Below are 23,503 nucleotides of genomic sequence, written 5' to 3' on the forward strand. Positions count from 1 at the left end.
ATGTGGTTGGCGGTTCAGATTTGAACAGCCAATCACATCGATCGTCGATAGGGGGTGGCGATGCCGCCCCCCCTAGGGTCAAGCAAAGGTCCCCTGCTGTAAGAAACAGCAGGGGACATCATTTGAAAGCCGTTGCTATGGCCACGGCAATCAAATGAAGTTTAGGCAGTAAAATTACGTCCCTGGTCGTTAAGTCACGTTAAAATAGGACGTAATTTTACTGCCCGCGGTCGTGAAGGGGTTAAACATGGGGACCTACAATCTCTGGTGGATGCGTCAATTGAGTGCATATCTTTTTCTGATCACGCACTGATTACGGTCACTCTGTCCCTTGAATGTCCCATCGGGAGGCAGGGTCAGTGGCTATTGAACACCTCGTTACTCAATGAGCCGGTGACAATGCAAGAAATAAGGGAGGCCCTGAGGGAATACTTTGACTGTAGTGGGGGGGAGGGGATGTCCCCCAACATTGTGTGGGAAGCTCACAAATGTGTCGTGAGGGGATTATTCATCAAACATGGGGCCCGTCTGAAAAGGGAACGGGAAGCTGAGGTTACATCTCTACTAGCAGACATAAGGGAGTTGGAAGCAGTACATAAGGGGTCTTTGGGAGGGAACGTGGGCGCCAATCTGGCCAGGAAGAGGGAGGAACTCAGGTCCTTGCTATATCAAAAGGCCAAGGGAGTGCTAGCTAAATGCAGGCGGCATTTTTATGAATATGGCAATAAAAGTGGGAGGACCCTGGCTAGAGCCCTCCGGAACCAGAGGGCGAGGGGATATGTTCCTAGAGTGCACATGTCTGGCGACAGGTGGGCCACTCTTCCGAAAGACATTGCCTCCGCCTTTAAAGACTTTTACGCCTCTCTCTACTCAATAGATGGGGGGCGGTCGGAGAGGGCCAGGACGGAACTACGGCAGCGTATCCAGAAGTACATTTCTAACTCCGGGTTGAAACATCTTAAACCTGAGGATGCGGACGCCCTGGAAAGACCCATCTCAGAGGAGGAGTACTTGGCTGCAATTAAAAATTCCCCTACTGGTAAGGCCCCTGGTCCGGATGGATTTCCCCTGCTTTACTACAAAAAGATGGGCTCCATGTTGCTTCCCCCATTTCTCTCGGCCTTTAACAATATCTCACTCTCTGAAAAAGTTCACTTGCCGAGAGACTCTCTGGCCGCTAATATAGTAGTCATCCCTAAAGAGGGTAAAGACCCTACCTCTTGTTCTAGTTACCGACCCATCTCCCTCCTCAACACAGATTTGAAGCTCTTCGCCAGAATATTATCAGAGAGACTCTCTCCATTGCTGGGGGAGATTGTCCACCCTGACCAGGCTGGGTTCATGATGGGAAGGGAAGCGAGAGACAACACCACTAAGGCGTTGAACTTAATCCACAGGGCTAATTCGGAAGGGTTGCCCCTGATGCTCTTGTCGACCGATGCAGAAAAAGCGTTCGACAGAGTCAATTGGATATTCATGGAGGAGGTTCTGCGGGAGGTGGGGTTGGGGAGGATGATGTTCAGGTGGATTTGCTCTCTGTATAGCAATCCCTCTGCTGCGGTCAGGGTGAACGGTCTCCTTTCAGATAGATTTTCCATTCTTAACGGCACAAGGCAGGGATGTCCCCTCTCACCCCTGATCTTTATCCTGACCCTGGAACCCCTGCTTTGCCGAATTAGAGGTAACATTGACATTTCCGGCCCTACAGTTGCGGGTTCCACCTACAAAATCGCGGCGTACGCGGATGATTTACTTTTCTTTATTACTAACCCTCGGGTCTCCCTGCCCAATTTACTGAGAGAGCTGGAAACATACTCCTCTCTTTCTAATTTTAGAATTAACATGTCAAAATCGGAGGCTATGAATGTATCTTTACCCCAAGATCTTGTTATTGCGCTTCAATCTGCGTTTGGGTTTAAGTGGGCTAATCATTCTTTGAGGTATCTGGGGGTCCAGCTGGCAGCGGACAATAGCCAACTATATAAGCTGAACTATCTCCCTCTCCTGCAGTCCATTAGAACAGATTGCGCAAACTGGGCGAGGGGTCTTTTCACATGGTTTGGGAGGTGTGCAATATTGAAGATGAACATATTACCACGGCTTCTCTATCTCTTTCAGGCCCTGCCAATTAAGATCCCGAGCTCTTTTTTCAAGGAAGTGGCCTCACTATATACTAAATTTATTTGGGCAAATAAGCCGGCGAGGCTTTCCCGTTCCCTACTGTGCAGACCTAAGCGTAGGGGTGGGCTGGGAATACCTGATATGAAAAAATATTACTGGGCCACACATATGGTTAGGATTCTGGATTGGTGCCGTCACTCCAGGATGAAACCTTGGGTCGCCCTGGAACAGAGCTTCTCGGAGGTACATTTACCAGCCATGCCTTGGGTCGGGAGCCTGTTCCCGGCCTCTGTGAGATCTCATCCCACCATTGGCGCTACTCTGGAATGCTGTTCGAGGGGAGAGGTTCGGCGCCTTCTCCTGCCGTTGCCTTCTCCCATGTCACCAATTATAGGAGATCCGGATTTCCGTCCCGGCCTCTCAGATCCAGTTTTTCGGAGCTGGGTACAGGGGGGCAGATTCAGAGCTTACCAGATGGGAGGAGAGGGTGACTGGTTGTCTCTTTCGGATATTTGTGGTCTCCTGCCGCCGGACCCCATGGGGAGATGGAGGGCAATGCAGTTGAGACACTTCTTGAGCTCCCTTCCCTGCTTCGCCCGGTATGCTGGGCCTCTCACTAGATTCGAAAAATTGTGCTTGGGAGAGGGGGCCCTGCGGCACTCACTTTCCCTGGCATACAATCTGCTATCAGACCCGGGTGATTTGCCCACCCCGGTTTATTTGCGGCAGTGGGAAAGGGACCTTGGGACGACCTTGTCAGACACGCAGCGAAACAACGTCTTAATGTTGGCACATAAAACCTCGGTCAGTTCCAGAATGTTGGAGGCCAACTTCAAACTTCTGACCAGGTGGTATAGAGTCCCGACCAGGCTTCATAGGATATTCCCCTCAGTCGATCCCGTTTGCTGGAGGTGTGGTTCGGGGGAGGGTGACTACGTGCACATCTTTTGGTCTTGCCCTTCTTTACAACGGTTTTGGTCAGGAGTGAGGGAGGTAACTAGACTGGTGACCGGCACGGCTGAGACATTGGGTCCGGAACTGTATATCTTACAGCTTTCGGAACTCCCGGCTCATAGATACAAGCGCTCTTTGCTTAGGTTTATGGTAATGGCCGCCAGGTCTTGTATCCCGCTTGGCTGGAAGTCTACTACCCCCCCTACACTGGCACAGTGGGTTGCAAGGGTTAATGACCTAAGGCACATGGAGGACCTGACATCCTCTCTCAATGACAGTCAGGAAGGTTTTCGCAGGACCTGGCTCCCATGGTTGGAGTTCACTTACTCGGCGGATTACGCCAGATTACTCGCTCCTCCACGGCTGCTGTGAGGCTCTGGTGGAGCATTCCCTCCCCCCCCCCCCCCCCTTTTTTTTTTTTTTTTTTTTTTTTTTTTTTCCTCTCTCTTCTCCTCTTCTCCTCTTTTCTCGCTTTCCCTTTCTCTCACCTCTCTGCCCACTATCTTCTCCTACTCTCCCCTCCCCTTTAATCTCTCTCTACCTTTTTCTCTTATCCTGGTTCTAAATTCTTTTCGGGCTTTGCCCTCTCTTTCTATGTTCTGTATTCTACCCATGTTGGGTTGGTTCATAAAAGGATTAAAATGGGACTGACTCGAGCAGTTGCAGTTATTAGATATGTACAGGAGAGCGGAAGGGTGGGATATATGTCAATGTTAAATATTTGAAATCTGTTTTTCTGCTCTTTGTGGAACAGTGGTTATTTTGTATGTTCTCGTGTCGGTCTTTAAAATAAAGAATTTAAAAAAAAAAAAAAAAAAGTTCGGAATGGACAGAGGGAGTTGTGTCCTAGGACACAAAAGGACATAACTAAACAATTCGTTGCATTTTTGTGTTGGAAATTTGTAAATGTTTTCAATATATGCTCATGATGATTATTGTAATTGTGAAAAAATACTTAATAAAAAAGATTGAACATAAAAATCAGTCTTAAGATATTTCTTGGCCCAGTCTTGATGTTTTACCTTATGTTTCATGTTCAAAGGTGGTGGTTTTTCAGCCTTCCTTACTTTGGCCATGTCCCTGAGTATGGCACACCTTTTGCTTTTTGATACTCCAGTAACGTTGCAGCTCTGAAATATGGCCAAACTGGTGGCAAATGGCATCTTGGCAGCTTTACGCTTGATTTTCCTCAATTCATGGGCAGTTATTCTGCGCCTTTTTTGCCCAACACGCTTCTTGCGACCCTGTTGGCTATTTGCCATGAAACGCTTGATTGTTCGCTGATCACGCTTCAAAAGTTTGGCAATTTCAAGACTGTTGCATCCCTCTGCAAGACATCTCACAATTTTGGACTTTTCAGAGCCTATCAAATCTCTCTTCTGACCCATTTTGCCAAAGGAAAGGAAGTTGCCTAATAATTAAGCACACCTTATATAGGGTGTTGATGTCATTACACCACACCCATCCTAATTACAGAGATGCACATCACCTGATTTACTTAATTGGTAGTTGGCTCTCAAGCCTATACAGCTTGGAGTAGGACAACATGTATAAAAAGTATCATGTGATCAAAATTCTCATTTGCCTAATAATTCTGCACACAGTGTAACAACCGAGCCACACCTTGATAGACCAACAAACCTACCACCATCAGAAAAAGAGCATTTAAAGGGGTTGTCCACTACTAGGACAGCGTCTTCTTATTCCACGCTTACCCCAGGTAACCGCGGGGTTGTGTCGTCACGCAAGCCGAAAGTCTAGTCAGCGCTGGCTTCCATCTCCCTGCCCTATCCTAGTAGTGGAAAACCACTTTAAAGCTTTCCTCTTTGAACAATCGGACAAAGTCAATCTCCCACCTTGCTTCAGAGCTGAGAAAGATCCGTCTTCACTGTCCATTTTTCCACTGTGAGAATATCAAAATGGAACATTTAGGAAGTGGAGTAAGGCTTCATGCATTTAAGATTCAGATCTTTGGAAGTAACAGTAGAGGACACATCTTCATCTGAAGCTATGAAATTGTTATGCACCTGTTAACGCCAGTGCTGGATTTTCCTTCCTTTCTCTATGACTGTGTTAAGCGCACTATTGTGTACATGCGGAAAATAAACTAAAGTCTAAAGCGGGCTTTACACGCTATGATATCGTTAATGAATTATCGTCGGGGTCACGGTGTTTGTGACGCACATCCAGTGTCATTAACGATATCGCAGTGTGTGACATTTATGAGCGACCTTAAACGATCGCAAAAGCAATCAAAATCGTTTTCCGCAGATAGGTCATCCTAAAACAAAAAATCGTTTTCTGTTTATTAGAGATGTTGTTCCTCGTTCCTGCGGCACCACACATCGCTGTGTGTGACACCGCAGGAGCAACAAACATTTCCTTACCTGCCTCCACCGCCAATGCGGAAGGAAGGAGGTGGGCGGGATGTTACGTCCCGCTCATCTCCGCCCCTCCGCTTCTATTTGACGCCTGCCGTGTGACGTCGCTGTGAGAAAGGAGGCGGTTCGCCGGCCAGAGCGAAGTCGCAGGACAGGTATGTGCGTGTGACGCTGCTGTAGCGATAAAGTTCGCTACGGCAGCGATCACACAATATCGCACATACGACGTGGGCAGGTGCTATCGCGCTCGACTTCGCTAGCCGATGCTAGCGATGTCACAGTGTGTAAAGCCCACTTAACTGAAAACTACTGCACCTGACCAGCCCGGTTCTTGTACAGACTTGAGGTTCCAGCTAAATAGTCCCTGAAGGCCCCTGCGCAGACTGAAATAACCCTAACTGGATGACTCAGATGACCACTTGGACCTTTGCTTCTTAAGCGCCCAATGAGGGTTTAACATACCTCCTTAAGAATCTGGGAGAATGTATAGAGTAAAAAATTAAGTAAACAAAAATTAACAGCCTTCCTAGAGAAGCACTTGGCAGTCAGGCTGTAATTCCAAACAGGGTCCACTTCAAAAATATCACTAGTGGGAAATGCAAACCCCAGGAAGCTTTAAATAGTTATACCCGCCAGGTGATCGTGAAAACTGAATTACAGCTTTGCAAACACTTCTTGACAGAAAGGCAATGAACACACAAAGTGCTCAGAACCAGGACAGTGACAGAACCTGACTGTGGCTCAGTGAAGAGGGAAACTGTAGCGCTGACTGTCACCGCCGCGGATGGACTATGTTCTCCTCTGCACTCCCACGGCCTATGTGTTCCTCTGCCTTCTCCTCGTGGGGCCTGTGCACACCACACAGGTCCAGTGGGAATGTGCGTAGAGCACGAGCATGCCTACCCTGCTCTTCAAGGACCAACACACCATTTCCCGGAAGTGCTCTTTAGCCTATGGCTGAGAAGCACTAAGTACTTAAAGCATTATCCCACTAGGGAAGGAGCCTGCGGAACGCCTTTAGTTAAGTCTACCATATGATAGTTGTCAGGTTCCGTAGTTCCTGTGTCCGTCACGTGTCCCTGTTCCCGTTTACTCTTACCTGTCTGTATCTGCCATTTCCAACATACCTGCCTGCACCCACATCCTGTCTGCATCAGCCATCCCAGCTGCACCTGTCCGCACCAGAGACTCTGCCTGTCCGTACCTGAGCCTGTTCCTGCCCTGGTGGTCAATTGCCACAGTCCCTGACACTGCCCTGGGAGTGGCTCCTGGCGCCCACTCCAGTGTTTGCTTCGTCGAGCCCCTCCTTCGACAGGGCAAGCCCGGGTCCCCCTTTTGTTGCAGTGGTTCCACCCCTACTCTCGGTTGCCACCTCTATACTAGCGAGCATTACAGAAACAGACAACAGCACAGGAGCCTGCAGGATCAAATACGAGACATGGCAGACTGGCTCCCATGTTGTATCACTATGGTAGCATTACAAGCTCCACTGATGCTCTCATCCTAGAACCTTTAAGGTTGGCACAGGCAGCCTCCCACCGCCAGAGTATTCAGGACGTATAGCACATTGCTTACATGTGCTGTTCTTGAAGTTACTCTCATCTTCATGACTCTGCTTCGGTCAGGTGTCTAGTTATTTTCCCAACTTCTTAGGTGCACAATTCAACAGCCAGCTACTAGTTATAAGCCAAGTCCAGCAATTCCTGGTGCTATTGCCATCTCAGCTCTGCTGTGACAGTTAAGCTAACAAGCTAATATTTACTATCCTTCTGCTATCCATATTTACTACTTTACTATTCCTGTTTTTACCTGCATCTCTGCAAGCAAGTTACTAGTTTTCCTATTAATATTTTCTATTCTTGGCTGCAAATGCATCTCTGCAAGCAAGTAACTAGTTTCCCTATTAATATTTCCTATTCTTTTGTGCAAAAGAGCAAGCAGCTGGTTTTCCTATAAATATTTCATCCATGCCTACAACCATCATTCAAACATGGCAGAAGATCAGTTCAAGTTTAGGCATGCAGAACAATATTTGGAATTAGTATGTCTTTGATTGAAGGCATCACAAATGCTGATAAGTACAAATTTTTAGGACATTCTGCAACACTTTCTGAAAAGTTGATAGATTTACAACTTTGCAGATACACTTGGGGATGTTTATATTGACAAGAGGTAACTGAGTATAAGACAGGTCTTAACCAATATGTAGTTAAATAATCTAGTAAAATATGAACACGAAGCACATCCACCAACTCTATATCCCTAATGCGGACTCAATTACCCTAAACAACAGTGGGCAGGTGATCTACTTTTTATGCAAATAGATAAGAGAAGATCCTTAGCAATCAAATATTGGTAGGATATTATCGTTGTTTTAGTCCCAGAAAGACCTTTTAAGAAAGTATTTTTGTTGGCACTTGTTAAGTACTGTCATACATCTCAAGCTGTAATGCTCTTACTGTTCTGCTCCACACCCCTGATGGGAATGCTGGCACCTTCACCTTCTTGGCTGCTCAACAGTGGGTGCGCCATCCCTGGTCCCTGCCACTGCCTCCTGGGACCTGTGCATATCGCATAGGCCTGCTGGGAGTGCTCTTAGGGCGCGCATACACACCTTGTCTTAAAGGGCAAGTATGCCATAACTTGGAAATGCCTCTCAGCCTATGGCGGCCTATGCTATCCTCAAGGATACTCCTGGTGGTGGAGAGGCCTGAGTATCCTTCCTGGCCCTGCTACTGACCGGTACTGATCTGATTCCTCCTCCTCCCCCCAGGGAGGGACGGGACAGGAGTGTTGTGATGAAACCTCACAGATAAAGACAGGGAAAAACCAAAACTGTCACACAGCGCACATACACAAGGGTAAAGACAAAAAGAGGTTCAGGAGGAAAAACAAAAGCAAGAAGGACGCTATAAAACAACAGGAGTGAATGCCACAAGCAGACCAAGCACAACCTTCACCAGTAAGTCTGGGAAACCACACCTCACAGACCAACATAGGATAAACTATAGCTGGCATGGGGGAAGATTTCAACCAGCAGAAATAGGAGGGCAGCAGATGTGACAGACCTCCCCACAACATGTGACCAAAGGAGTATGGAATGTCCTAACCATCATGGATATCTGAGGCTGGTATCTGAGTCCTCTCCTCGGGACCATAACCTCCCCAAGCAATAGACACTTGTGACGCCCCTGGACTATCAGGTCGTCACAGGGTACTGCACAAGCTGCCCTTCCGTGCAGTATTCCACCTACCTCTTGGTTCTGGGTCCCTATCTAATAGTGTTGCCTCCAACTGCAAATCAAATCGTAGATACACCCTGCACCACACCCACCAGGCACACCAGTGGGCGGCTTGAGTGGAATAGAGTCGCCCACCTGGGGGTCAGGGAGGGGAGGTGAGGAGTGTAGTGAGTAGTCAGTTAGTAAGTAGCCCACGGGCTGTGAGGAGCTTAGAGGAGGTCGGGAGCAGTGGCTCCTAGAGAAGTTGTCTAGGTTGCAGACGGTGGTCTGGGCCTAGAGGAGTCGGACCCCCGTTCGCAGGGAATTGTGGCAAGGTGTCTGGACTTGTCGAGGAAAACAGACGGCAGTCTAGCACTGTCACCGGTCCGGGACTGCAGGCACGACAGGGTACACGGACCCTAGGTTGGGGAGGGGAGTAGCTTCAGGCAACCCGACAATTTACCTGAGGAGAACAGAGGTCTGAGGAGGTCTTTATGATCTGTTCCCACCCACTCCAGAATCGGGGCATTAGCGCAACAAGGGGATAGGACTTTCCAATCGAAAACGGTCCAGAATATCCCAAGCGTGAGCCCTGAGAGCAAGCTCCAACACGTAGCCATAGTGGGGAGCGGGGCCCGGCAAGTTCCATACTACTGGGCCACCACGTTGAAGTTAAACTTAGTGCCAGAATGCAGGTCACGGATCACCAGGCAGCACTATAGGGGACGAGACCCGGACGAGCTCCCCTCAGCGGCAGCGGTACCCAGAGAATCGGTTTACCCTGTTGCCAGCGTCTGCTTATGAACTGAGTGAGTACAAGAGTGACCCCTGCACCCCACGGCACCCCACACCGAGTCCCGGGGCATTCCCCCTACCCGTGGAGGGCTACGACACCTTGCTGCCCCACTTCATCACCCCGGGTACTCCCAACGGCAGCGGCGGTACTCTGCAAATTACCATACACCACGGGTGGCGTCACGAACTATACAGCAAGTCCCCTGTAAATACCCACTTTCATTTGAGTTGACGCACAACCCCGGTTCCGGAGTCCCTCGAGCCACAGCGAACCCAGATCCGAGCAGCTCGGCTGCTTCCACGGGGGCGGCACACACTACTTAAGCACAACTTTCACCAGAGAGTCTGGGACAACACACCACACAGACAAACAGAATAAACTATAGCTGTCATGGGTAGAAGGATTCAACCAGCAGTGGAGCAGATGTGATAGGTCTTCTCTTAACATGTGATTAAAAAAGCAAGCAGACCAGCAGAGATTAACTATTGCTAGCTTGCCTATGAATCAGCTCACAGCTGGTCAACGCCCGAGTCTGCCTGTGTTGATCCCAGAGAAACCATTGGACAGAGTATCAGAATCTGCAATCTGAACAGAGCCCAATGCTGCCATGTCAGTGAAGTTTGTGCAAAACTCTGTGTGACACCGTTGCTGCATCCTACCCTATCGGCCAAGTCTGCTATACCAGACGCTACTGCATCGTTCCATATCGACCAAGCCTGCCGCATCAGCCATCCAACCTGAATCTAGCATATCAGTAACTGTCCGTGTGAATAGCCCTGGGGCCAGCTGTTGCAGCACCAGTTTTCCTGAGTGGCACCTGGTTACTACCTGCAGCGCCACTCTCATCTTTAGAGGCTCTCATGAAAACCTGGTGTGAGCCATAGTCAAGTACCTCTAGGTTTTCTGTGTGCTGTGTCCCAGTGGGTCCACTCCCTGTGAGCATGCATGAGCATTACACCAGCAAAGTCCATTTTTTCACTTTCTGATCTTGGATTGTATAGGATTAATGAAAGTGGAGTATAAATCATCTGTCTATTAAGTTCTTTGGCGTGATAACCTTGGCATCAATAGAAATACCTTTTTCAATAGATTGTATTGAATGATGCTGTTGTTAAACCGTACTACACGTATATTTAGACCAACGTGTAATGTGTGTAGATGACGAGCGTTCTGTACTGCCAGGTAAGTCGTATATGTAGGTGGATGGAGAAACAGCACAAATTATAACAAAAGAGACAGGTTACTGATTATTCATCCACTCACTTGTCACCCATGCCTCTCTAGGGTGCCATTCTCATTTGACCAAGGAGTTGCTTTGTAAGTTTAGTCATAGGGAACTGCACAATGATGATGAGTACACAAGAATCCATGCCCAGGACCAACATTCTTCTACCTATATTTGTAGGGTGATGAAAAACTATCCCTTCATTTTTTTGTTTGCTCTTCTATGTGTGTTAGATGACGACAAAACATTTGGGTTCCATGGTGTTGCCTGCATAGATTTATGGCATTAAGGTGATACCTTAGGCCTTTGGCATTTCCATAAAATGTTGAACTACCATGGTAGATCCCATTATGACCTTGTGTAAAGGAGTTATCCCGCAACCAACATATATCACATTTTAAGGTCTTTCCTTGTGAGGTGGATTTTCCAATGTCCAGATGGACACATGGGCCATGGGGGTAGGTGAGCGCTACCAGCAGGGTAGCGTTCTTATACCTTACAGCTTCGGCTGCAGTCCGTATCCTTACCTCTTAGTGGAGCGGACATAGGCAGGTGCCTGAGGCACATGGTCCGGCTGGGCCTTGTGATTCTACTCGTAGGTGGACGTTGCCGCTAGGGTAACGTTCCTTATACTGCGTCTGGCAGTTGTTCGTATCCTCGCACACTAGGGGAGCGAACAGAGGTAGGAGCTTTGTGCGGCTTACGCTGCTGTCCGTCTCTTTTGCACCACTAGAAGAGCGGACCTAGGCAGGTGCCATATCTAGTGGTTTGTGTCCTCACACACTAGTGGAGCGAACGCAGGTAGGAGCTTTGTGCGGCTTACGCTGCTGTCCGTCTCCTGGCACCGCTAGAGGAACGGACCTAGGTAGGTGCCATTTCACACTCACTGCTTTTGTCTCTGTGATCTTTAACAGAGACCATTCCACACACCCTCCAAGTAAGGGAGGAATTGCTTTATTTTCTAATTATATTCCTCTGTGAGTTTAACAGAGGTATTGCACTCTGCACTTGTGCTATTACTATTTACAGTGGCACACTTATATACCCCTTATCCTCTGCCATAGTCTGCAGCAGAGTCTTTGCACGGTGGACCCTGACTGTCTGACATTCCTTTAGGTTTTATTATCAGACAGCCCCCCGTAACATTAGGACTGAGCCAAGGGTCTGGCAGTTATGGCAGAATACCAGCAGTTACACCGTTACATACAAGTACTTGAGTCGCGGCTCAAGAGTATAGAGGATAAACCTCAGACCATGGTGACATCTGCACATGATCCTCGACTTGCTCTGCCAAACAGATATTCTGGCAATGCCAGATCATGTCGTGGTTTCATTAGTCAGTGTCAGATACACCTAGAGGTCAACTCTTCTCGCTTCTCTACGGAGAGGTCCAGAGTAGGCTTTATCATCTCCTTACTTCAGGGCAAAGCCTTAGAATGGGCGACTCCCTTATGGGAGCGCTCTGATGTGGTTACTCTGAGACATCAAGACTTTCTTGATGCTCTTAAAGCGGTATTCATGGGTCCGCAGGTTACCCATGATGCGGCCCTGAGACTCTTAGATCTATCTCAGGGTTCGTTATCCACTAGTTCTTATGCCATTGCTTTTAGAACTCTGGTGGCAGAACAAGATTGGCCAGAGAAGGTGTTGATTCCTATCTTCTGGAGAGGGTTGGCAGGCTATGTCAAGGATGCCCTTGCTACTCGTGAGGTCCCTGCTTCTCTGGAGGACTTGATCACAGTAGCAACGAGGATCGACGTACGCCATAGGGAACGTAGACTCGAGGTCTCTTCCTCACGCCCTAAGCATCGGGCTATTCCAGTTGTTGAGGGTCCACTACCATCTTCCTCAGCATCTGAAACATCTCCCACTCCTATGGAGTTAGGTCATACGTCCTCCAGACTACGCAAGTCTGGTCCTCCTATATGTTACGTATGTCGTCAGGCTGGGCACTATGCCAACAAGTGTTCTAGTCGTCAGGGAAACTCCCAGGCCTAGTAACCATTAGAGGGGGGTTACTAGAGACGTCTTCTGCACCCTCTAAGTGTAGTATCCCAAGTCAGCTCTCATTCTCTGAGAATACATGGTCTATTATGGCTTTTGTGGATTCCGGAGCTGACGGGACTTTTGTGTCCTCAGGATTTGTAAAGGGACACAATATTCCCTCTATCATGTTAGAGGCGCCTATTCCAGTCCGTGTTGTTAATGGGACTATGTTGTCTGACTCCATTACATTGAGAACAGTTCCCTTGCGCCTTTACCTGCCTCAGGGTCACATAGAGGAGATTTCTTTTCTTGTTTTGCCTCAGGGTATAGACGACGTCCTTCTGGGTCTCCCATGGCTTCGGACTCATGCTCCTCACATTGACTGGGAGTCCGACAGCATTATTAGTTGGGGTTCGAAATGTCAGTCCCGATGTCTTCCCTTACCACCTAAGGTCGTTGCGGTTGCATCAACTGATCTCTCTCCCATACCTACACCCTATTTGGATTTCGCTGACGTGTTCTCCAAACAGGGTGCTGAGGTTCTTCCACCCCATAGGCCGTATGACTGTGCCATAGACCTTATCCCAGGTTCGGTTCCACCTAAGGGCAGGGTTTACCCCCTGTCGATACCTGAGTCGGAGGCCATGTCGACCTATATAAGAGAGAGTTTAGAGAAGGGATTCATTCGTAAGTCTGTCTCTCCCGCGGGAGCTGGGTTTTTCTTTGTTCGGAAGAAAGAGGGTGATTTGCGTCCCTGCATAGATTACAGGGGTCTCAATGCAATCACAATAAAGAACAAATACCCGTTACCTTTAATTTCGGAGCTCTTTGACAGACTGAGGGGAGCTGAGGGTTTTACGAAGTTGGATCTGCGGGGTGCGTATAACTTGGTACGAATTCGAGAGGGTGACGAATGGAAGACCGCTTTTAACACCCGAGACGGTCACTATGAATACCTCGTCATGCCTTTTGGTTTATGTAATGCACCCGTAGTATTTCAGGACTTCGTAAACAATGTGTTCAGGGATTTACTGTTCTCCTCCGTCGTGGTGTATCTGGACGACATCCTGATTTTTTCTCCTGATCTGGAGACTCATCGTCAGGATGTCGTTCGTGTCCTTTCCCGTTTAAGGGAGCACTCATTGTTTGCTAAACTCGAAAAATGTGTATTCGAGCAGTCATCCTTGCCTTTTTTGGGCTACATTATCTCACTAGAGGGTCTGGCTATGGATCCTGCGAAGCTCTCTGCTGTCCTGGAATGGTCCGAATCTCATTCCTTGAAGGCGGTGCAACGCTTCTTAGGATTCATAAATTATTACAGGCAGTTCATACCCCATTTCTCTACTTTGGTGGCCCCTTTGGTGGCCTTGACTAAGAAAGGTGCTAATCCAAAAGTCTGGTCTACTGAGACATCCCAGGCTTTTGAGGCAGTAAAAAGACACTTTTCAACTGCTCCCGTTCTACAAAGACCTGATGAGAATAAGCCCTTCCTCTTGGAGGTTGATGCCTCTTCAGTGGGTGCTTGTGCGGTCTTGTATCAAAAGAACGGTGCAGGTAGAAAAAGGCCGTGTTTCTTCTTTGCTAAAACCTTTTCACTGGCAGAGAGAAACTATACCATTGGGGATAGGGAACTGCTCGCCCTGAGATTAGCCTTGGAGGAGTGGCGTCACTTGCTGGAAGGAGCGAAACATCCTTTCCAGGTCTATACAGACCATAAGAATCTGACGTACTTACAAACCGCTCAGCGTCTGAATCCTCATCAAGCCCGCTGGTCCTTGTTTTTCTGCCGCTTTCACTTCTCCATCAACTATCTGTCTGGGAGTAAGAATAACAAGGCAGACGCTCTGTCTCGCTCTATGGTTTCTACCCAGGAAGAGATTGACGAACCTCATCTTATCCTTCCCTCCAGGGTTTTTCATACGCTCTCCCCTGTGACGTTAGACCAAATCCCACCGGGCAAGACCTTTGTGCCGCCTGATCGACAGAATGATATACTGTCGTGGGCCCACACCTCAAAGGTGGGTGGGCATTTTGGTATTAGGCGGACACGAGAGTTACTGGAGAGGTGGTATTGATGGCCACACTTAGCCAGCCACGTCAAGAGATATGTCGGTTCCTGCTACTCGTGTTCTCGCAACCGTCCATTACGGCAGAGACCGGCTGGGCTCTTGCATCCTTTACCAGTGCCAGATAGACCATGGGAGGTAGTAGGCATGGACTTTGTGGGTGATCTTCCGTGTTCACAGGGACATAGCTTTGTGTGGGTCATTATGGACCATTTCTCCCGGATGGTTCATCTCGTACCGTTATCGAGAATCCCGTCTTCCAGGGTACTAGCCAAACTATTCCTCAAGCATGTCTTTAGGCTTCACGGGATGCCAGATCGTATCATTTGTGATAGAGGCCCGCAATTTGCTTCCCGTTTCTGGCGAGATCTTTGTAGCCTTCTGCAAATTGAGTTGAATCTCTCTTCGGCATACCATCCGGAGACCAATGGTTTGGTTGAGCGTACCAATCAATCCATGATTATATACCTTCGACACTTTGTTGCTGAGAACCACGATAACTGGTCCTCCCTCCTACCCTGGGCAGAATTTGCCCTTAACAATTCGCTGGCTGAGGCCACTGGGCAGACACCATTCGTACTCAATAATGGGCAACACCCTAGGGTACCGGTACCGTTTCCCGCTGCTGCACCTTCTCCTCTTGTGGCCGACTGGGCAACTAATGCCAGAGAGGTTTGGGATCGGACTCAAGAGTCGATCCAAGCAGCTAAGGACCGTATGAAGATGGTGTCCGATCGGTTTCGTCGCCCGGCTCCTGTCTTTTCTCCAGGGGATTTTGTGTGGCTCTCTGCAAAACACGTGAAACTTAGAGTGAGCTCTGTAAAATTTGCTCCTCGCTTCCTGGGTCCTTATGAGGTTCTTCGACAGGTAAATCCTGTAGTCTACCAATTGAAGTTACCCGTCCATCTTAGGATCCATGACAAATTCCATGTTTCACTGCTAAAGCCGGCTATTTTACCTCACGCTCGTGAAGTGCACTCTCCTGCCTCTGATTCCTCTCGCTCTAGCTACGAGGTACGAGCCATAGTTGGTTCTAAGATGGTTAGAGGGCGCAGGTTCTTCTTGATAGATTGGGAGGGCTATGGCCCGGAACATCGCTCTTGGGAGCCTGAGGAGGCTGTCCATGCTCCCGACTTAGTTGCCGATTACCTGCGTCGCCGGGAGGGGGGCCCTTGAGGGGGAGGTACTGTTACGGTTGCTGTGGCTCTGGAGACTATGTCCGGATTTCTTGCTACTGCACATGTGCAAGTGCTGGAGACTAAGTCCTATCTTGGAGCCATTGCACATGTGCGGGTGACATCATCGCTGACACGAGGTCACATGTCTCTGACACCTTCTAAGCTGATTGGCCACTGGTCATGTGCTTGTGACACGTGGTCACATGTCTCTGACACCTTCTATGCCGATTGGTCGCTGGTCATGTGCTTGTGACGCTTTGCTCGGTGATAGGCCAGCGTGACGTCATTGCTGTCATTCTGGCAGCGGATTGGCTCTGGTGTCCTCCATCTTGGATGAAGCACAGAGTCTATATAAGACCCTGACGCACGCCGCCCGGCGCTCAGTCCTCTTGGTTCATGCATGAGGGTAGACGCCCTGTGCACGTCCCTCTAGGCATCTCTCTGTCTATGTTAGGTGAGCGCTACCGGCAGGGTAGCGTTCTTATACCTTACAGCTTCGGCTTCAGTCCGTATCCTTACCTCTTAGTGGAGCGGACATAGGCAGGTGCCTGAGGCATATGGTCCGGCTGGGCCTTGTGATTCTACTCGTAGGTGGACGTTGCCGCTAGGGTAACGTTCCTTATACTGCGTGTGGCAGTTGTTCGTATCCTCGCACACTAGGGGAGCGAACATAGGTAGGAGCTTTGTGCGGCTTATGCTGCTGTCCGTCTCTTTTGCACCACTAGTGGAGCGGACCCAGGCAGGTGCCAATTCACACTCACTGCTTTTGTCTCTGTGATCTTTAACAGAGACCATTCCACACACCCTCCAAGTAAGGGAGGATTTGCTTTATTTTCTAATTATATTCCTCTGTGAGTTTAACAGAGGTATTGCACTCTGCACTTGTGCTATTATTTTTTACAGTGGCACACTTATATACACCTTATCCTCTGCCATAGTCTGCAACAGAGACTTTGCATGGTGGACCCTGACTGTCTGACATTCCTTTAGGTTTTATTATCAGACAGCCCCCCCCCCCCCCCCCCCCCCCCCCCCCCCCCGTAACACTCGGGCAGACAGCAGACTGATAGCAGAGGCGCTGGAAGATGCAGGCGTCTTATTTACTTATTTACCTGGAGAACAATAGGCATTTAAATTCATACCATGTCATTTTTATCCCCTTTGACGTCATCTGTTGGGATGAAGTCGTAAGGTCCCATTGATAACACATCAGATGGTAGGACGTTCAAGTGAAAATCGTTGGTGTCATAATATTTCAATGTGTTTGGGGGCTTTTATCCTGACAATAATGGTACTATATGACTACTGGACTGTTACCCTTGCACTGAACTGCTGTGGCATTGTTTGACGTAACGTGTTCCTACATTTATAGGCGTTATGCAATAATTACAAACATTTTTCAATTGCAATAATTGATAAAAAATTGTATAGTATTGCTAAAATGAAGACATAAAAGTAGTGGGCAACATGGTCAGTTTTCCTTACAGATAGCTTTGATCAATAGGGCCCATGGACTCATATGTGGCCCTCTATCTTCTTTTGGATTATTGACAGAAATCAACTTCTCAAACCATTGGTCTCATTACTGCCTTCAGCTTTAGATGGGTATACAAACTAAACGGCCCATATTACTCATGTCAGCTCCATTGATGCTGGTCTTAAACAACCATATAGATAGTAGAGGAAATGGAGCAACATGATTGCAGGAACTGACTATAAAGGGTTTCCCTGTAATCGTTAATCATGCATACACATACTTTTACAAAGGGGCTAAGTACAAAAAAATTGCAGAACATTTTTTAACAAGAATGTTGCTTCATTTTATATTTTGATGCATGCACAATAAAAAAAATAATCACAGAAATGGATATAACCCTTAACAATCCCCCCCCCTCTTTATAAATGCCCATTAGCAGAATGTGACCGTTATTTCTAAATGGGTGTGCTTTGCTTTCAGGCAAACTCCAGAGATAACAAATATTGGAAGTCACATTTGGTAAACCCCCTGGAACGGCTGGGAGCCTTCTGGAAAAAAAGCAAGACCTCTCAGATTACCGGAAGTATTGCCAAATCTGGGATGCCTGAAACATTGAAGGCCGCACCTCCGGAAAGTTTCTTGTACAGTGATGCCTTGATGCACCATTATCAGATTGAGAACCAGCAACACCCTATGAAGGGGATGAAAGAGGCTTGGATGGGATGTAGCCTGAAAGAGGTAATGTGGCTTCAAGGGTCATAGTCAATCATTGATATCAATGTGGATCTTGAGGGCCATCAATCAATAGAGTTTGGCTTTACCTCATATGTGAAGGTCACTACTTTTCAAATCAACAACATTCCCTAATAGCCATTGGATTCCTCTTATATCTTACTTTTAAACATAATATTTACTTATGAGGTCTGATCAACTCTACTAAGTGTTCAGGCAGCATTAACGATATTCTACATCACATATCTTCATATTCAGACTCTGTTTCTCTCTGACAATGCAAGCGTTAAAAACACCTACTGCAGATGCTCAGTCAGGTAAGCTCATGCTGTCATTTTTCATGGTGGGTTTCACAACTCCGTCTGTTCTCTCCTGCATGTTTTCAGCTTCTATTTCAGTATCTAGAGAGCTGAGTGGGAGGCAGGCGCTGCTAAAAATGGGAAAGGCCTGCTCTATTCTTACGCAGAGATGGAACAAAATGACACATATTCATCCTCTTCTGTAGCCTCTCTTCTCATTGTAGCAGGGAAACATTTGTTCAAAATTAGCATTTAAAAAGTACTCGTCTTGTAGAAATTGCCACTTGTGTTCCCACACGTATCCGTAGAGCTAATAAGAGGGTATTTGTATGTGTATCCACTCACTAAACAAGTTTCCCTGACATTGGTTCCTGGCTTCGGTGGTCCTTACCAACTCTTTCACCTACTTAGGTGCACACCATAGAAGTACCACTAATCAATCACAAGAGGCTATTAGTAGGCAATAATAGATTGACATTAGATATTACTAATTGATATTTTTGGCAAATAGGAAACGTTTGCACCCATGCCACATCTGTATTTTTGCATCAAATTCAATTGGGGAAAGTTTCCTGTACAAAAATTTCAATGTCCTGGCTAAACTATCAGTACGTACTAAAACATTTGTAGAACTTTCAGACTGGTAATTGGCATTTACTAGTTAAGCCAAATGTGGGTCTGTGATGTCCAGTGGAAAATCCAGAACCAATATGACAATATGATCCTTATCAATCCACTTAGTCTGGTCCACCATCTCGACAGAGTTGAAAGACATACCGCAAAACTGGCTGACATTGACTTCCTAAATCCAGAACTGGTCCTTATCAAACCACTAACTCTGGTCTATCATCGTGACAGAGGTGAAAGACTTGCCTCAAACCTGGTCTACCTTGACTTCCTAAATTGAGAACTTAGTAATAATGTGGTCCTTGTGAATCCACTAACTCTGGTCCAGCATCGGGAGAAAGATGAAAAATGTGCCTCAAACCTGGTTGGTCTACCTTAACTTCCTAAATACAGAAGATTGGTAACATTGTAGTTCTTATCAATCCATTTAGTCTGGTCCACCATTAGAACAGAGGTGAAAAACGTGCCTCATACCTGTCCAACCTTGATTTCCTAAATCCAGAACTTGGATAACAATGTTGTCCTTATCAATTCATTAACTCTGGTCCACCATTGGGACAGAAGTTAAAAACGTGCCTCAAACCTTGTCTACCTTGACTTCCTAATTTCACAGTTAAATATGTTATGTTCTACTCGTTTTGCTCGTGTTAGCTTCTTCTCCACAGTCCTGATGCTTGAGATATTCCTAATTAATCATACAGAACTTAGATCCTGGTGGTGGCTGGTTAGCTAAGTCTCGATCCCAGCGTTTATAAGTAAACTTATACCCTACTCAATGGTGATCAGTAGTCTTAATCAATAATGGTAAGCAGTCCCCAATGGATAATTTAGAATTTCTAGTGTTCAGTTTTAATTTCAGAATGAGATATAGGTTCTAAGTGGTTAATTCACAAGTGGTCCATGGTATCTATTGGTAGTTCTGGAACCAGATCAATAGTGATCATTGAAATTCTGATCTGAGGTCAATTGTTCTTAGTGTTGAGGGATACATTTACATTTGGTTCTGTGGTGCCTAATGTTAAATTCAGAATATGGTTGAAGGTGACCGTTGGTGTATAGCGTGTACAGTCTCTTGTGGTCAATGATGTACCTGCTGTAAAGTCTAAGGGTAGGCACAGTGTTTTTTGAGGAAACAAACTGAAGTACATGGCCAATCTGCTACCATTATATTGACGAGACTGCCATTTGGAGATAAAGATAGCTGTTCATGGGCTTATTCCCTATATTAGATTCAAAATCAAAGTATATTAAGTAATAACCTAAAGGTAAATTGCAAAATGTTTCATACTGTCCCAAAGTGGCCAACTCATTTAAAGCAGTGATGCAATATCAAAAGACATTGCAACAAACTCAGTCATATAGATAGTGGAAAGTTGATAACCCAACTCTGTACTGTTTGGTTCATACCCTCAGTAATGGACTGAAATCTTCAAAAGCTGCTGGAGACACAATCTTCTTCCTCATGGAGAAGAGTACATTTTTCATTCGAAAAACAAATGACAAAGAGGATTAGTGGCAAGGATATCATGGGTGGACAAGTGCAAGGACTTGGGGGCACTGCAGATAGCTGGTACTATACTGAAGACTTTAGTTGTTCATGATGTTTTTCTTCTTAATCTCCAATCCCAAAAATTGTCATAATCCGAAATGGTGTCATTCTCAAATTGGATTTTCTATATACTGCAGAAATTAGCTCCTTGGTTGTTATTTATACCTCAGCTAAAAATATTCTCCTGCCTTCAATCTGTCCTACAGAGTGGCTGCATTTGCATAATGCAATTCTCAAATCTATTTTTGGTGTAACCAGCCTAAACACGCCAGTCCGATGGCTCTCAGTCGGAAAGATAGGAGAATGTCTTTAATTGTTTCTGGATTCATTGGTGTTGTATCTGCATTAGATTTTCCTGGCAAAAGAAACTTATGGATACAGATTATCGGTACGTTTCGCTTCATCTATAGCACTAACTAAATTTCTAGAATGAAATCCTTGCTGTCCATTACAAAACAAAAGATGTACCGAATATTACTATCAGACTGATGACCAGAGTTGGGATCTCTGACTTCTACTTTCAAGCTTGGCTTTCATAAACCTTTCTCCATTTATAACCCAGTTTATGGAATCGTCCCAGGCAAACTCAGGATTTGTCGCATGCGAAAAAACCTAATATAGAAATTACGCACCCCACGGCTTTGGGGTACTCGGTCCCGGGCCCTGCATTCACTGGGACGTATCACGGGTGGCCGTTGCCCGGTTCCGTGACCCTGTGGGTCGCTTAAAAAGGGAATTGTACAAGAGAAAATTAAAAATAAAGTGTTTTTCGTGACGCCACTTGCGAGATGCGGCTATATGGGGAAAGCCGCCACTGCAAAGTCTCTCACTGCTGTGGCTTGGTGGTATTAGGCAGCTTAGAGGTGATGGCTCTCCGCAAGTAGAGCTAAGCCCGAGTGTGTGTGTGTGTGTTGTGGTGTTTACCGGCACTGGTCTTCCAGGAATCCGAGGTTAGATGTAGTACCCTGTGGCACCTGACACATTCCCCCTTGGTAAATCCCAGCACGTCCTCGGGCTGCAAACATAAACAAGAAATTATCACATTTTTTTAATATGCAGAAAACTTGATAACTTTCTTCACATGCAAGGAAGGCATTTTATTTCTTGAACGTTGCAAATAAAACATTTATTTACATGAGACACCCCTCCTGCCACCCACAACCCAGAGTCCCTGGTTTCCTCTTCAAAACACTGTGTTGCAGAATAAGGTTCCTTTTCAAAAGACTTTGTTGCAGAATATAGGTCCTCTTCGAAAGATTTTCTGTAGTATTACTCTGGTAGTTTGCATAACTAGTGCAACTGCAGTGGAACCTTGGTTTACGAGAACAATCCGTTCTGGGAGTGTGCTTGTAAACCAAGTTACTCATATAACAAAGCAAGATTTCCCAAAGGAAATCATTGCAATGCAGACAATTCGTTCCACAACTTGTTCAATGTCCCATCCTGGTCCCCTATTGTGCCATTCCACACACACACAAACACAAACACACACAAACACGCACATACACGCATGCACACACACATATTATGCTCACCTTACCTTCCGTTCCATCGCCGGCCTCCCAGTTCTTGTAGTTTGCCGCTACAGGATGTATATCGAGTAACCATCGCAACAATGGAGGAACTTCCGCTGCCAGCGAGCTGACGTCAAATGTATGAGCCGCTTGCCTCTGACTGGTCAGCACGCTGCCTTTGAATAGCGGCTGACACAGGAAGTTCGTCCCTCGTCGCGATGGTTACTCGATAGACATCCTGTAGCGGCGATCTACAAGAACCGGGAGGCCGGCGATGGAACGGAAGGTAAGGTGAGCATAATATGTTTGTGCGTGCGTGTTTGTGCGTGTTTGTGTGTGTTTGTGCGTGTTTTTGAGTGTTTGTGTGTGTTTGTGAGTGTTTGTGTTTGTGCGGACTGCAAGAGCGGGTTAGAGCGCGGTGAAAGTATGGAACCGGAAGTGTGTGCGGTATTTTCTCGTACGGCAAAGCTTGCTCGTAAACCGAGTTACACATTTACAGCAAGCTTTGCTCATATAGCGAAATACTCGCAAATCGGGTTACTCGTTAACCGAGGTTCCAATGTATTTACATTTAATGTTTTTGCTACTACCAGTCTAGTAGCTGGTGGTCCATTTTTATGAAACATTATCAGCATTATATTAACATGTTAAACTTCACACATCTTTAAACTAAAACAGGAAATAACAAGCAATCTGGTAGCAACCTGGTTCAGCTACCAGGGAATTGGAAAAGGGGAATCCAGGTCAGCTGGCTTCCTGGGATCATTACACAGGGTTTGGGCGCATTGATCCCGTGCACCTCTACTGCCACCTGGTGGTATGGGCAGAATTGGTGCTGGTATGGAAGCAGGGACTGGTGATGCTGCAGCGGCCCCTGCTGGACATTTCACCACGTCTAGGGCGTACCAGCCCTGCTCCCCATAGTGCCGGGTGTATGAGACCACATCACTCTGGTATAAGTCTCGTGCAGGGTGTCCTTTTGGGAGGTGGGTCCTCAAATCCCGCTGGGAGACAAAGACCCCTTGTCCCAGTCCCGACACTGCAATGAAGCCCCACCCCTTTACAAGGTTAAACCGGTCCACCACACCCTGGTACAATGCCCCTCGGGCCTTGCTACTTGCCCGCCGGAGTTGCTGCTAGTCCTGGAGGTTACGGGCCTTGATCTGTGCCTTCTCAGCCTCCCGCTGCTCCAGCTCCCGGGCCAACTGGGTGATCATTGCCCGGCATGCATCCCGGGTCTCCTCGTCGACACTAACCCTCAGTCGAGCTATGATAGCTCACTTCTCTGGGTCTGATCCGGAGGCCTCCCATTCCGGAGCCAGGCCTTCCCGAACCGGGTAGCTTGCTGCCGGGTCCCCGACAGTGGCTTTGGGGCGG

The 23,503-nt window shown here is 47.1% G+C and overlaps 1 protein-coding gene and 1 long non-coding RNA gene across 2 annotated transcripts in view; one reads left to right on the forward strand and one right to left on the reverse strand.

Annotated features, from left to right (window-relative positions):
• Positions 1 to 17,889: 17,889 nt before the first annotated feature.
• The window catches only part of ANKRD34A (ankyrin repeat domain 34A), a 37,800-nt gene continuing 32,186 nt past the window's right edge, over positions 17,890 to 23,503 (forward strand). The window contains exon 1 of the mRNA XM_075330389.1: positions 17,890 to 18,143. The gene's annotated coding sequence lies outside the window, so the exon portion shown is untranslated. The remainder of the gene's footprint in view (positions 18,144 to 23,503) is intronic.
• The window catches only part of LOC142258005 (uncharacterized), a 204,984-nt gene continuing 202,940 nt past the window's right edge, over positions 21,460 to 23,503 (reverse strand). Inside the window, exon 4 of the long non-coding RNA XR_012727693.1 lies at positions 21,460 to 21,627. This is a non-coding gene — a long non-coding RNA (uncharacterized LOC142258005). The remainder of the gene's footprint in view (positions 21,628 to 23,503) is intronic.

The sequence above is a fragment of the Anomaloglossus baeobatrachus genome, chromosome 12 (genome assembly GCF_048569485.1).
Source record: "Anomaloglossus baeobatrachus isolate aAnoBae1 chromosome 12, aAnoBae1.hap1, whole genome shotgun sequence".
NCBI classification, from domain to species: Eukaryota; Metazoa; Chordata; class Amphibia; order Anura; family Aromobatidae; genus Anomaloglossus; species Anomaloglossus baeobatrachus.